Source organism: Schistocerca serialis, chromosome 10, assembly GCF_023864345.2.
Source record: "Schistocerca serialis cubense isolate TAMUIC-IGC-003099 chromosome 10, iqSchSeri2.2, whole genome shotgun sequence".
Lineage (NCBI taxonomy): Eukaryota > Metazoa > Arthropoda > Insecta > Orthoptera > Acrididae > Schistocerca > Schistocerca serialis.
Window position 1 is genome coordinate 129,921,790 of NC_064647.1, and position 15,233 is coordinate 129,937,022.

At 45.0% G+C, this 15,233-nt stretch overlaps 1 protein-coding gene and 1 pseudogene across 1 annotated transcript in view; one reads left to right on the forward strand and one right to left on the reverse strand.

Annotated features, from left to right (window-relative positions):
- The window catches only part of LOC126425293 (uncharacterized), a 214,677-nt gene that overhangs the window by 33,733 nt on the left and 165,711 nt on the right, over positions 1 to 15,233 (forward strand). The gene's annotated exons all lie outside the window — the stretch shown is intronic.
- On the reverse strand, positions 4,874 to 4,991 carry LOC126425623 (5S ribosomal RNA; annotated as a pseudogene).

Sequence of the window (15,233 nt, forward strand, 5' to 3'; positions counted from 1 at the left end):
CAGCCGTTCGCAGTACCAAAACAGCAAGGCCGTTTTGGTTAGAGTTACAGGGCCAGATTAGTCAATCATCCAGACTGTTGCCCCTGCAACTACTGAAAAGGCTGCTGCCCCTCTTCAGGAACCACACGTTTGTCTGGTTTCTCAACAGATACCCCTCCGTTGTGGTTGCACCTACGGAACGGCTATCTGTATCGTTGAGGCACGCAAGCCTCCCCACCAACAGGTAACCATTACTTCCTAAAATTCTCCCAATAAACTGAAGTCACCTATTCGCCTCCACTATGACAGTTCTCACATTCATGCTTTGCAACTTTATACACTTAAATTTAAACGATGTGACTGTCAAGCAGGACACTACTGACGCTGTATCCAAAAATGACAGGTTTGTTCTTCCTACTCATCTGCATCAACTTATATTTTTCCACATTTAGAGCTAGCTGCCATTCATCACACCAACTGGAAATTTTGTTGCCTTTTCTTATTGTCTTGTATCATCCTTCAGTCACTCAACTGTGACATGCTTCTGGAGACCATAGCAGCATCAGCAAATAACCACAGAAGGCTGCCCAGTCTGTCCACCAAATCATTTATGTACACAGAGAATAACTGGTCCTATTACACTTCCCTGGGGGCACTCCTGACAATACCCTTGTCTGTGAATACTCACCATCAAGAACAACATATTTGGTTCTATTATTTAAGAAATGTTTCAGCCACTCACATATCTGTGAACTTATTTCATATGCTTGTACCTTCATTAACAACCTGAAATGGGGCACCACATCAAATGCTTCTGAGAAATCTAGAAATATGGGACCTGCCTTTTGCCCTTCATCTATTGTTTGCAGTATATCATGTGAGAAAAGGGCAAGCTGAGTTTTGTACAAGTGATGCTTTCTAAAACCTTGCTGATTCATGGACATAAGCTTCTGTCTCAAGAAAGTTTATTATATTGGAACTGAGAATTTGTTCAAGGATTCTGCTGCAAACTGAAGTTAGCAATATTGGTCTGTAATTTTGCAGGTCCAATCTTTTACCCTTCTGATATACTGGAGTCACCTGCACTTTTTTCCAGTCACTTGGGACTTTGCACTGTGTGACAGATTCAAGATAAATGCAGGCTAGGTAAGGGGTACTGCCATAGAGACACTCTTTATAAAATAAAACTTGGATCGGTGATTCATTTGCTTTCAAATCTTTCAGTTGTTTCTCTACACCAGGGGTGCTTGTTACCATGTTGTCCATACAGGAGTTCCTCCGATGGTCAAATGACAGTTGTTTGAATGATTATTCTGTGTGAATAATTTCTTGAACATGAAATTTAAAGTTTTGAATTTCATTTTTCTATCTTCAGCTGCCACACCAAATTGGTCAGCAAGGGACTAAATGGAATGCTTAGATCTGCTTTGCAATTTTATGTAAGAGCCTTAATGATGCTAAGATGGTAAATAAATTTTTATAGTTAAAATGTTTTGTGTGTTTCATATTCGCATGCTGTGCTGCCAGCTAAAATAAAATTTTGATTGTAATTTAATTTTCTTTCTAAAATTGTAGCCGTTCACAGAAATTGATCTGTTTTAGCATTATATACTATTTTTATTTACTTCTTTGATCATTAATTCTTTTGCTAGGTTTATTGTATTATTTCCATTATATTTGCTGTCTGTTGGCATGATGGTGGCCTTGTGACACAGACAGTTATTCTAGTTGAAGATACTGTCCCCAGTGGAGAACACATCAACCGTGAAGGGATGCACACAGTCCACAATAATGTTCACATAGTCCACAGTGTTCATGATACTTTCAGTTGCCATCGCAGGTCCCATGTAAGTTGAGGACAGTCTATCATATGGTGTAACACTGCCCCACTGGTCTGCATCCATGATACGGTGGATGTTATGTGCAGCCATTCACCTGGATGACAGCATATCCTGATACGACCATCAACCTGGTACAACAAGGAAAGTGGTTTATCCAGACAGATGAGATTTTCATTAATCCACGATCCATGGTCCAATCTTGATAATAACATGCCCACTGCAATCTTAATTGACAATAACCTGGGATCAGTATTGTTTGGTTGTCTGTTGCAGAACCCCATGTTCAGTAATGTATGCTGAACAGTGCACTCCAAAAAGCTTTAGGTGCAACAGCATTGTAGTCAGCTATCACACCTATCCTGCTTTACAGAGCAGGCAAGTCTCTGACTTCCACCTTCTGTTCTGAGGTGCAGACACCTGACACTTTATGAATTGCACAAGCTTCCACTAACCTTCACCCTCTCTCCATAAATGCTCACAACAGTGACATGCAATCAGCCAACCAGCTTTGTCATTTTTTCAGGCACCATGCTGTAACAATATGCCCTTTGTCAAATTCACTCATGCTAGCAGATTTCTCCACTTGTGACTTGTGTTGTTGCTAAATTGAAATTTTATTGTACCAAGCATATAAAAATCACTCATGGAAAGGTGTAGTGATTGTGGCAGTTGCAGAAAACATTAATATGTGTAATTCTTACAACTGGCACAAGCAATATAGGGTAAATCATATTTCAATAAGACATCTGGCAGTAGCAATCCATGTTGGTTTCATTTGACTGCAGTCTGAAGATGACTTTTTATGCAGTCTGATTCATTTATTTATTCACACATGATCTTCCATAAATGCCATCATTAAAGAGACCTTTTGGTGGTATGGAACAATTCAAGTTGTACGAAATATGATTTGCACACTTACAATGCAGGAAACAAAAATAATTTTCATTTTATATGTGGAATGATGTACTTTGGTGCAAACTTCCTCAAGTTTCAATCTAACATGAAGCAAGAAATTGGGAGTACCTACCAATTCAAAAGAAAATCATGAACATACCACACTAGCCACCCTTTCTACAAATTGTATGATTATTTAGATTCATAGCAAGTAGAAATGTTACTTATAAACTTGCTTGATAAGTGGTAGATACTGTGAACAGTACTTTCTTTTTACCAATGTAGACATTTGAAAATTGCCAATATCATCAAGTAAAAAATGAAACTACCATTAGGAAGTATTTCATATAACAGAGGTAGCAGCTACTTTTTCAAAGTACTGACTTTCCATCTAATTTACTAAACTATGTTTGGCTGTTATTGTTTTGAATCACGTTCACACTTTTACTTATAAAATACTTTATTAAAATATACATATGTTCACTTTACAAAAGACACACGAAGACTATCTATTGCGCCTCATCACTCACGCATATATACACAAACATAGCTGTCACCACAATCGATACTTCTCGAACATACTCGATATAACTTACTCTAGAACGATGTTCTGGAACTTTCTCATATCCGATATAAATGTATTACATAATTCCAACACACCTCCTTACATTTATATCGCGATGTTTAACATATTCCTAATTTTAATGAATTTTTCCTTACATAACGACTTTGTGAATATATCTGCAACATTTTCATTTGAATCTACTTTAACAATATCAATGAGTCCCTGTAAATAATACTCATTCACAAAATGGTAATGCACTTCTATGTATTTTGAATTCTTTGTAAAATTACCAAACTTCGCTATATTTAATGCTCCTGAATTATCTTCATATATGACAATAGGTTTTTCAAATTTAACATTAAAAATGTCTAAAATATCATGTACAAGTTTCACCTCGCTTACAGCTTCAGACAATGCTACATATTCTGCAAAAGTTGAAGCCTTTGTAACACTCGCTTGTTTTCTTGACTTCCAGAATACAACATTACCAAATAATCTAATTACATAACCAGAAGTTGACTTTCTATCCACACTGTCACCTGCCCAATCTGAATCCACAAAACAATCTAATCTCTCAGCACTTTCATTCCTACAATAGTTTAATTTCAAATCTTTAGTTAAATATAAATATTTCAAAATTCTCAAAGCATATTTAAAATGAGTACTACTGTAACAACTTTGGAATCAAGTAATTCACACTATAGCTAATATCTGGTCTAGAACCCGAACTTATGTACAAGAGTGCACCTATCAAGTTTCTATATCTAACGTCATTACAATCTTCATACGCTGGTTCTAACTTTAAATTTACTTCCATTGGAGTTTTGTACAAGATCGAATCTTCAATTTTATATTTCGCAGCTAACGAATCAATATATTTTTCTTGACTCAAACTCATAACTCTTGTTTCACAATCATAATTAATATCAATGCCAAGATATCTTTTTACCTCGCCTAAATCTTTCATATTAAATCGTTTTGACAATAAGTTCTTAATCTTAACAATTTTTTCTTTTCTCACACAGCAAATGAGCAAATCGTCGACAAAAATAATCAAATAAATCAAGACATCTCCATCTCGCAATACATAAAGACAATAATCATATTTACTCCTTTTAAAACCTAAACTTCTTAAAAACTCGTCAAGACAATTGTACCAAGCTCGTGAGCTTTCTCGCAAACCATACAATGCTTTATACAATTTACAGACTCTATCCATTCCAACAGTTATTAACACAAATAATATTAAGCACAGAACAACAGGTTTTTATTAATATTGCAAACAAATTAAGCATCTGTAGTCTGCTTAGGTTTTGTTGAAATACATCACGATTCTTTCGACATCCCTGATGGTTCTCCTTCTTGATATGATCCATAAAACTAAACTCCATCCAAATAGGCCATGAAGGCCCAACGGTACCAACCGGTTGCCGTGTCACCCTTCACCCCTCAGTCGTCACTGGATGCGGATATGGAGGGGCATGTGGTCAGCACACAGCTCTCCCAGCTGTATGTCAGTTTACGAGAATGGAGCCACTACTTCTCAATCAAGTAGCTCTTCAGTTTGCCTCACAAGGGCTGAGTGCACCCCACTTACCAACAGCACTCGGCAGACCAGATGGTCACCCATGCGAGTGCTAGCCCAGCCTAACAGCACTTAACTTCGACGATCTGATGGGAACCGGTGTTACCACTGCAGCAAGGCTGTTCGTATGATCCATGGAAAATGAATAAGAGAAATAGCAAGCAGAAATGGTCACTGCATGCGCTTTCCCTGCTTCTGTGATGTACACTCTGAGACAAAAAAAGAATGGAATCTCATTGGTTGGAGTTGAATTGTCTTCAGTGATGAATCCCACTTTGAAATGAGCAATAATGACCAGTGAAGACCTGTTTGGAGATTACCTGGACGGCAGTGGGATACCAGCCTGACTTTCATCTTCCATATGGCCTGCCAACCAGGAATGATGGCCTGTGGTGCCATTTCTTTTCATAGAAGGACCCCTTTAGTTGTCATTCATGGTGCCCTTACAGCACAGAGGTACATCGATGATGTTCTATGCCCCATTTTATTGCCCATCGTGGCTGGCCATCCTGGGATTACACTTCAGTGAGATAATGCCCGCGTGCATGTGGTGACGGTTTCTACTACTTGACTTTCTTGCGAAGCCCTACCTTGGCCAGCATGGTCACCAGATCTCTCACAAGGCACTCCAACCAGCTTGGGATTTTGACAATCTAACATGCCGATTGGATAGAATCTGTCACCACATCCTTCAGGAGGACATCAAACAGCTCTGTCAATCAGTGCCAGCCTGAAGAACTATGCGCGTAAGGGCCAGAAGTGGACCAACATGTTATTGTCTTGCTCAATTTTTGAAGCTCTTTTGCTTGAATAAATCATCCGTTTTTCTGAAACTGTAATCAGTTGCTTGTCTGTACATCCCATTACATCTACCAATTTCCATCCCATTCAGATAATTCCCATTGTAGTGTGTCTTTTTTTCTGAGTTTATATCAACCACTAATTCCTGTAAGTTCTACTCACATCAGTAACTATGGGAATTACTTCTAGATTTCTTTATATCACAAAGAGAGATCAATAAAGAAACTCTTAGACTTTTTGTCCACCAATGTGATACAATACTGATACATGTTCCTCGTGACACAGTGTTACAAATATCGCAGTTTTTATTGTAACAGAGGGTCAGCATAGACTGCATTGCTGTGGCTGAGTGTGTAACTACTTTCGGTTTCATTTATAAATAATTTAGAACTAAAGGAGACTACTCTCTGAGTATCAGAAGCGTTGAATCAATAACAGGCACATGACAAAAAGAAAACTTGCTAGCATTCAGAATAAATCCTTTGTCATGCTAGAGTACTGTTGCACAGAAAATTCAGTTCCTGGGTGTGGATATAAATTTTTAGAGTAAATATTTGGTGCAGACAGAATCAGGTCTGGTTCACATCATGTCACAGCCAATATTTGGGGATACAAAGAGTGCTGTGTGGCAGAAGGCAGATTGCCACTTATAATACATTGCTACAATGAGTTGAGCCATTATCCCAAAGCACAAACAGCACAGTATGGCAGCCCCTAATGTATCATTTGGCAAGCCATGCACTACAGAGCCGTAACATGTAACCACAATGCTCATGTGCTCCATGATGCCCTAGCATGGATGGAAGGTGTGAAAGCAATGGGAATGGGCAATAATTGAGGTACCACCGTGGGGACAAGTTCCCTGACACCTCTGGATAATGGGGGCAAATGATCACATCACCAGCCATGATGATGTTATCTCCAGCTTAATTACAACTGTTTCTGAAGCTTTAGTCTCAGTGTCTGGTCATCCTGTACGTATCCCTGATTCCAACAGAATGACAGTCTTGCTGATTGCAGAATAACCTGAACAGCAAATTGTGATGTGCTGCTTACAGCTGAAAGGAGACTTGCCTCCAACACCACATCCAGTCAGCTGTAGTTGTACTTAATGCTGCAAACTGCCATTGCCATTTGATCACCATTCTGACAGAAGAAGATGTGTGTGAGTCTGAGCCTGTTGAAGGGCCATAGCAAGTAAATGCTAACTTCCACTGACAACCTAGTAGGCATGAGATCTGAGTACCGGCTCCCTGGCTGCAGTACTATCTCTCAGGCTAAAGTTGTTGCCAGTCTGGGTCCTGGGCTTCTGCCTCAGTGACAGCTGCCACCCATGATACGCTGTCAACACTTACTTAAGTGCATGCCCCTCTTTGAGAGCACTAGGGCAAGCTATACTATAGCTCAATTCGCGCATGCCCACCCAGACGCCGGAGATTGCTGCGTTGCCAGTTGTACGCGCCAAGAGAAGCAGCGCCATAGTATAGTTCGTAAACTTATGTTTAGGGGGGAGCGCGCAGTTTATGAAGTAAAGCCACCACGGACGCATTAACCCTTTCGCTGCTACAGAGACGTGGTCCCCACATTCCACGATGTGCGCGATTTTGTCATCATTGCACTGCTCACCTGTGCAGACACATGGTGTTTAGACTGCTTTGACACACTTTATCATTCGATTTCACAAAAACTATTTGGCCCAAAAATTTGATTTTTACAAATCTTCTTGACTGATAACTTCCCCCCATAAATGACTTAATTTTGTTTCGAAGTTCAACGCAGTTATTGTGCAGCATTAGATGTAGTAAACCATTGCACGAAATTTTGAAGAGTTTGCAGAGGTGAAAGTCCATAGCATATACTTTCCGTATGGTCGACTTTAGTTGCCACTAGAAATTTCAAAAAATTACATTCAAACGAAAAAAATTCATGAAGTAAGGCACTTCGATTTTGTTTTTAAATAAAGAAAATATTAAGCGCTGAACAAGGCTTGAACTCAGAACCTTTCGCTTAGCAGCCATACACTTTAACCATTATGGTAACGCAGCTCGTCGTTCAATACATCTCCCGGAGGACTTTAAAATATCACGCAATATACCGACAAACACTGTTGGTATGACTATGAATTACTCACGTTTCGTCAAAGTACTATAGGAAATAAACAATTACCGCTGTTCTTTTTTGCGAGAAAGGGGTTAGTGAGAATGATACAAACACCTTTCCTTGCTATCGCCTGAAATGGGAGGCTTATTGCTTGTTTTGTTTAATTAATTAATAGAATATGAAGCAATTGGTATAAAGAATGCTTCTTCCAAACTTTCTATAAAAGAAAGTCTGCTATCAAGACACTGCTTTTGTTCAATTACTTTATTTATGACTGAACGTTTCTAAAACTGAAGGCAGTCGAGCTCTGGCAACTTCGTTCTCTGTTCATTGGCTGACTGTGTTTTGTGACGTCAGATGCGCAGAACGAACCTAAACTCGGCCGCCGTCATAAATGACGTGCACTTTAGCAGCCTGTAAACCACAGTAGGCTAGCACCTACAGATTCCTGTCTTGGGCTACCTGCATGACACCATAGGTGGTCCTTGACCTGCACAATAGTGTTGTAGTCAACGCAGTGCTGTGTCTGCATTTCTCCCCACATGAAAGTGTGTGAATCAGTGTATCTTCTGTCATACTGGAGAAGACATACTGTACTGTAAAATCACCAGTAATATAGATGATTCTAGATGAATCTGTTTAACTGATGTCATAGGGCACATGACAGCCATCCACACTAGCTCCCGTGCTGGGCCTCCAACACCAGTGGCGGTCGTCACCTCGCCTGCTCAACATCCACAACAAATACATGCACTTGCTGCCCCCCCCCCCCCCCCCACACCAAACACACACACTCCTGTGCCCCAACATTGTGTTGGTCAGACAGAAAACTCCAGGACTGCATTTTAACTGGTGGACTAGGGTGAAGTGAGGGTGTTGGGTGGGGTGGGTAGAGGAGAAGAGAGGTAGGATGCAGGAAGAGAGGTTGAGAATGGGTAGCTAGCCCTGAGGGAGGCAGCAGGTTTACTGGCTGTGAATGATGAATGCTGAAGGAAGGGGTGATATGTGCAGCAGCTACTTATCTGATTAACAGATGTTGGAGCCAGTGGGGAGCAGTGCACTATGAAGGTGATGTAGTGCCATGAAGGGAATCAAAAGATGTAGGGAGGCAAACTGTTAAATGGAGTGTGTGGGGACAGTAGGTTAATGGAGACTGAGGTCAGGATGGTTATGGGAGCGAAGCATATGTTGCAGGGATAACTCCCATCTGCATAGTTCAGCAAATCTGGTGGTGGGGATATGATCCTTGTGGAAAACCCAATGTGCCCCCCAGCACTTCCTATTCCAGTCCTATCACAGACTTATCCTACAGGTCTATCAGATGCAAGACCACCTGTGAAAGCAGCCATGTCATGTATCAGCTCTGCAGATATCATTGCACAGCCTTTTGTGTCATTGTGACAACCAACCAGCTGTCCACCAGAATGCAGGGCCACTTCCAAACTGTGACCAAGAATGAAGTAGTGAACATGCAGTTGAGGGCAACATGCTTGATTTCAATGGCTGCTTCACGACCTGGACCATCTGGATCCTTCCCAGCACCTGCTTCTTTTATAAACTACACAGATTGGAATTAGCCTTGCAACACATCCTTCACTCCTGTAACCCTCATGGCCTCAGTCTCCAGTACCCCACAGTCCCCACACTATACACCTGATGGCTTCCACTTCCTCTGTCCTTTCACTGCTCCACACCTCCACATCACCTTCATTATGCACTGAATCCCACCAGCTCTGGTCCCTGTGCATCACAAGTCTAGTCCATGCACTGCCACCCCTCTCTTCTACTAAAAAAAAAAATGGTTCAAATGGCTCTGAGCACATGGGACTCAACTGCTGAGGTCATTAGTTCCCTAGAACTTAGAACTACTCAAACCTAACTAACCTAAGGACATCACACACATCCATGCCCGAGGCAGGATTCGAACCTGCAACCGTAGCGGTCTTGCGGTTCCAGACTGCAGCGCCTTTAACCGCATGGCCACTTCGGCCAGCTCTCTTCTACTCAGTTAACCTACCTGCTGCCCTCTGAGACACTAGCTACTCATCACCAGTGCCACTTCATGCCTCCCACCACAATCTCACTCTACCTGCTCCACCTGGCATAACCCCATCCTTTCCTGGTCCATCTGCCGAAATGCAATCCTGATGTTTTCTTTCCATTCAACTCTCTCTCTCTCTCTCTCTCTCTCTCTCTCTCTCTCTCTCTCTCTCTCTCTCTCTCTCTCTCTCTCTCTCTCTCTCTCTCTCTCTCTGTGTGTGTGTGTGTGTGTGTGTGTGTGTGTGTGTGTGTGTGCGTGGTGAACACAGGAACCATGTCCAGGTCGACGTCGGGTGGGAGGGGAACACATTTCACCAGTTGGCAGGGAATGGCGGAGGTTGTGTCATGAGCACTGGATGAAGAGAAACACACAACGAACAGTGTATAATCACGCAGTATTATTGAGATGTCATGGATTATGTCCAGGGGGACAGGCACAAACACCTCGAGCAAGGGTACATTCAAGATGGGGGGCGTGAGAAACCTCGACAGGGTGAGGCAGGCGACAGTGGAGAGGTTAAGGGGACCGGCGAAGGGCCCGGCGGTGAGGGCGTGACCGTAGGTAAGCTCGATGTGGGGAGGCATGTGGTCACTCGATGTAGTGCGTGAGACCAGAGTAGAGGGCGAGGTCGGAGGAGATCTCGACGATTGGAGCTGGAAGTCACTCGATCGAGTGTGTAAGTCCGACGTGGAGGGAGTGGTCGGAGCATCGTGAGCCACGACAGTGAGTGGCGTGGTCGTGGCCTTAAGGGGGTAGAAGAAGTCTCGACATGAGCAGGCTTAAGTCTGTTGAGAGAGACTGTAACAGCTGAATATTTCATCTGGATGTCATAGGTGTTGGCTGAGCACCGGAGAACTCGGTACGGGCCGGTATATGGAGGTTGCAGGGGAGCACGGGCAGTGTCATCTCGGAGCATGATGTACTTGCAATTGTCCAGAGATTTCAGGACGTGAACCTTAGGGCGAGAATGGCTGGCGGGCAGAGGGATATGGAGGTTGATGAAGTGGCATCTGACGTGGTCCACGAAGGAAGGTAAGTCAGACTGGGGGAGAGAAGTGGAAGGGCTCACAAGTTCGCCAGGGAGAACAATGTTCTGACCGTATACGAACTCGGCTATTATGCCTTTGAGGTCTTCCTTATAGATCACACGAATGCCGAGTAGCACAAGGGGAAGGGCCTCCGTCCATAGAGAGTCGTGGCATCGAAGAGCCGCCTTGAAAGTGCGGTGCCAACGCTCGACTAGCCTGTTACGCACGAACACCAGGGTGGGCTAAATTATGCAATGCGTTGAAGACAGCTCGACGGAGCGTGGTTGGGATGAGGGGACGTAACGTGCCCGTACTGTCGTCACACCAGATCTCACCAGAAATGCAAGGGAAGGTGGTGCAGATGAAGTTTAGTGAAGAAGTAGAGTCTGAAATCAGGTTTTGTGTTTCCTTGTCGGCGGGTTGGAGGTTAGGCAGTTCAGAGAGGTCTAACAGCTAATGGATGGCGTCGACTCATGAAAGGAAATCAGCAACTATATTGTTAACACCCTTTATGTGTCTGACATCGCTGGTGAACTGAGATATGAAGTCCATATATCTGAAGCGGCGAGGAGGCAGGTCAGCTGGCGGGTTTGTAATGGGCACAGCCAGAGGTGTGTGGTCCGTTAAAACATAGAAAGGGCATCCCTCAATGTCAGTCTTAAAATGCTTGATCGCTTCATAGACCGCGAGCAACTCCCTGTCAAATGCGGAATGTTTCCATTGTGCATTGGTGAGCTTGCGCGAGAAGAACTGCAGAGGCGAAGTTTGGCCATCGACTGTCTGGCTAAGGACAGCGCTGATGGCAGTATCGCTCACGTCTGTGGTGATGAAAAGCTGCGCATTGGGATGAGGATGCGCAATGGTGCAGGCCTCGGCAAGATGATTTTTGTGGGCAGTGAAAGAGTCAGTTGTAGCAAGTGTCCATGGAATGGGCCAAGATCCAGAAGTGTAGGTGCCTACCAAGGTGCCCGTCAGTGGAGCCTGAATCTCCGCAGCCCAAGGTAGATGTCGGTGATAATAATTAACTGTCCCCAGAAAGTGCCGGACCTCTTTGAATGACGAAGGTCTGGGTATATTTAGTATTGTGTGTATTTTCTCATGAGGCGGTGAAATCCTGTCGGCAGAGACCCGAAAACCAATAAAAGTGACAGCGGGTTGATGTAGCTTCAATTTGTCCTGGTTGGTCTCGATGCCTGCTGTCGCAAGAGTGTTCATAACAGTTTGCATATGTCGAATGTTGTCCTCGATGGAGGAGCTGAACATAAGAATGTCATCAAGATATGCAAAGCAGAATTTTAGGTCGAATAGCACCGTTGATGAAGCGTTGCCAGGTCTGGGTTGCGTTTTTCAGACCGAAGGGCATGAATCTAAACTGAAATAACCCGATCGGGGTGGTGATTGCTGTCTTCTCAATGTCTTCAGGTGCCATGGGGATCTGGTGGTAGGCCCGTTTGCAATCGATGACAGAGAAAGTGGTTGCACCTGCGAGGGAACTGATAAAGTCAGCAATGTTGGGTATGGGGTAGGTGTCCATAATTGTTCGTGCATTTAGTCAACGGTAGTCTCCGCACATGCGCCAGGACCCGTCTTCCTTGGGTGTCATATGTATGGGTGTAGACCAGCTACTGGCAGAGGGTTCAATGACGCCGGAGCTTAGTAATTCAGAAATCTGATTTTTAAGGTCGGAGAGGCGCTCGGGACAAAGTCGACGTGGTTTCCTGGAGATCGGGGGACCTGGCGTGAGGCGAAGCTTGTGAACCGTGCCATTGGTGATGACGGAAATGTTGCTGGTGGCACGGGAGGCAGTTTGTTTACAATGTGTGGCAGGCGGGGCAGGCGAGGCATGGTCGTGGTGTTCGGAGCCATTTGGCGGATCCGACGGGAGCCGAGGTGGCAAAGTGTCCCAGGAGTCAATGCGACAAGATGGCCACTGGCCCGAAACAGTGGCACCGTGATCGGGTGAGCTCGGTAGAGCCTGTGAGCCGTTAGTGAATCCATTGTCCGAGGGCGTGGCCTGTGGCAGCTCGGTCACGGGTGAAACGCTTGGCACGAGTGCACTGTTTGTGTTGTCAGTGGTGGTTGCATGCCGGCGTGCAGGAGCCAAAGTTGTATAGTTTGAGGAGCGGTCCACGAGCCGTCAGTTCGGGAACACGTGGCGCATGTCGCGCATGCGCACTTGTGTCCGGCCGATTGTTAAACGCTGCCTTGTTAGGAGGGTGTGGCCCTGCGGAACTGTCAGTACTTGTTATGGCAGTCTTGATAGCACAGTTGCGAGGGGTAGCGGGAGGTTAACACATGGAGGCTCGATTGCTGGGACTGCAAGCAGATTCAGAGTGCTTACTGACCTTGCTTTGTCCTTGCTGTAGTGTCTGTAATTCCTTTGCTGCATCAGAGAGCTGAAGCTATGTTTCATGGAGCCGGAGGGAGAGCTCAAAGTTTTCCTTGCGTAGGTGAGCGACGTGTTCAAGCTTGACAAGGCACTTGTGCATGGTTTCTTGTAATGTCGTTGACAGAGATGAGCATGTACAGATGAGATGAGCCCAGACCAATGTGACATGGGGGGGTTTGCTCGACGGAGCACAGGGGAAGTGAGTCTTGGACGGATGATGAAACACGATGTTTCGCACTAGGTCCGGTGAAAGTTTGTGGTGTCGCAAGAAGTCAATGCCTAGTACAGGTTCGTCAATTTCACATACTAAAAAAGTCCACTCGATTTTGCAGTTTGCGGAGAGCGAGACAACATGGGAAGTTGAACCCGAGCATTGTAGTTTAGTTGAATTCATGGCTTGCAGTGAAGTATGATAAGGGCAGATGTTCGATGACGCTAAGGACGTAGGCAGCAGCGTAACATCGGCGTCTGTGTCCACAAGGAAAAGGTATCCTAATGAAATGTCTTTAATGTAACATCGTCCGCAATTATCTGGTTGTTCCCGGACAGAATGGAGTACTGGGGGGCCCCTGTCATGTTGTGTGCAGGAGGCGGCATCCGGACCTACCTGCGATTGGCATTTGGGAAGTGGCAGGGTGGTCTGCAGTTCTGTGCCGCCTCACCAAACCATGTGTGGAAGTAACAGTACGGGTAGTGTGGTTGTATTTCCTGCAGAACGTTTGTTGCCGGTGGCGGTGGCCAAGGTTCGGTGGCCGCAGCAGGTTCGGTTGCAGGAGGGTGCGTGACCGTGGGCGGAGCCGGTGACGTCCCAGTTGCTTGTTTACTGCTTCCCGGAGTGAGCAGAACGGTCGGCACAGTACGTCCCCGACCATGTCCGGCCACAGGACGATGAGCCTTAACCTGAGACTTGTCGTGTAGGCAGTGGCTGGCGAAATAGAGCAGGGATGCATCGTGTAGCTTGTTAGCAATTGTCATCCTTTGCTTGACAGGTTCGGGAGACCTTTGAGCCAGAGCAAAGCGGATGTGAGGGGAGAGTTTATCTGACCAGATGCCGAGGAGAGCTGTGTCAGAGAGCAGATCGGCGCTGACCAGGGCACGTAGCCGTCTACAGAGCTGGGAAGGTTTTTCGTTGCCTAGTTGCTTGATGTGGCACACTTGCTGTATTGCTGCCTCAGTTGAGCGTGCAAGCCGACGTAGAACTGTCTTTTTGGCTAGAGTGTACCGGGTAGATGAGTCCGGGGCATCGACCAGGTCAGCAATCAAGGCTACAGGTCGTGCAGGTGGGTGATGAGGCACAGAAACCTGGTTGACTCGTCGAGTTTGTAATGATCGAACACTTCGTCTACAATTTAGAACCAGGTTGTAGCTCTGTCGGGATTAAACGGCAGCAGCGTCAGTAAGCATTGTAGAATGTTCAGAAGAACAGGTTGAGTTGAGTTCGTCGGGGCACTGCCCGAATTGAGCTGTTGTTGCTGCATTATTCCAGGATAGTGTGCCTCCAGGAGGTGTGCCAATGACAGCTGTTCAGGTGGCAGCGTGAAGGTGACACGTTGTGATTGAGCGCGATCCGCAGGTGAGACACCATAATGTGTCGATTGTGGTCGCAGAAGCTCAACACGTTGCAGGTGTGTTCGGATTGACACATTGCAGAATACCGACGTGGATGAGGCACCGAGATGTGCCGAGAACGGTAGCAGAAGCTCGATTGGAGCCGGCACAGGGACGACACGTGAGAAAAAGTTCAAAGTTTGAGAACACGTGTTAGTCCGTGGAGAGCTCGAGGTATGGTCAGAGCCGGGGCCACCTGTGTTGCAGGGAGGCTGCAGAGGTGTGGGCTGTCCAGAAGCACAGTGTGGGAAATGATGTCGAACGTGGGACGGAATGTGTGAATGTTCACTGTTCATAGTCACTCCACTCAAAACGGTGTGCGGATGAGGTGAATGTCGTGGCACAAAACACTGAGGCGTAGCAGTGGGACAGAGGTGGAGGTCAGGCACAGATAACAAGTTA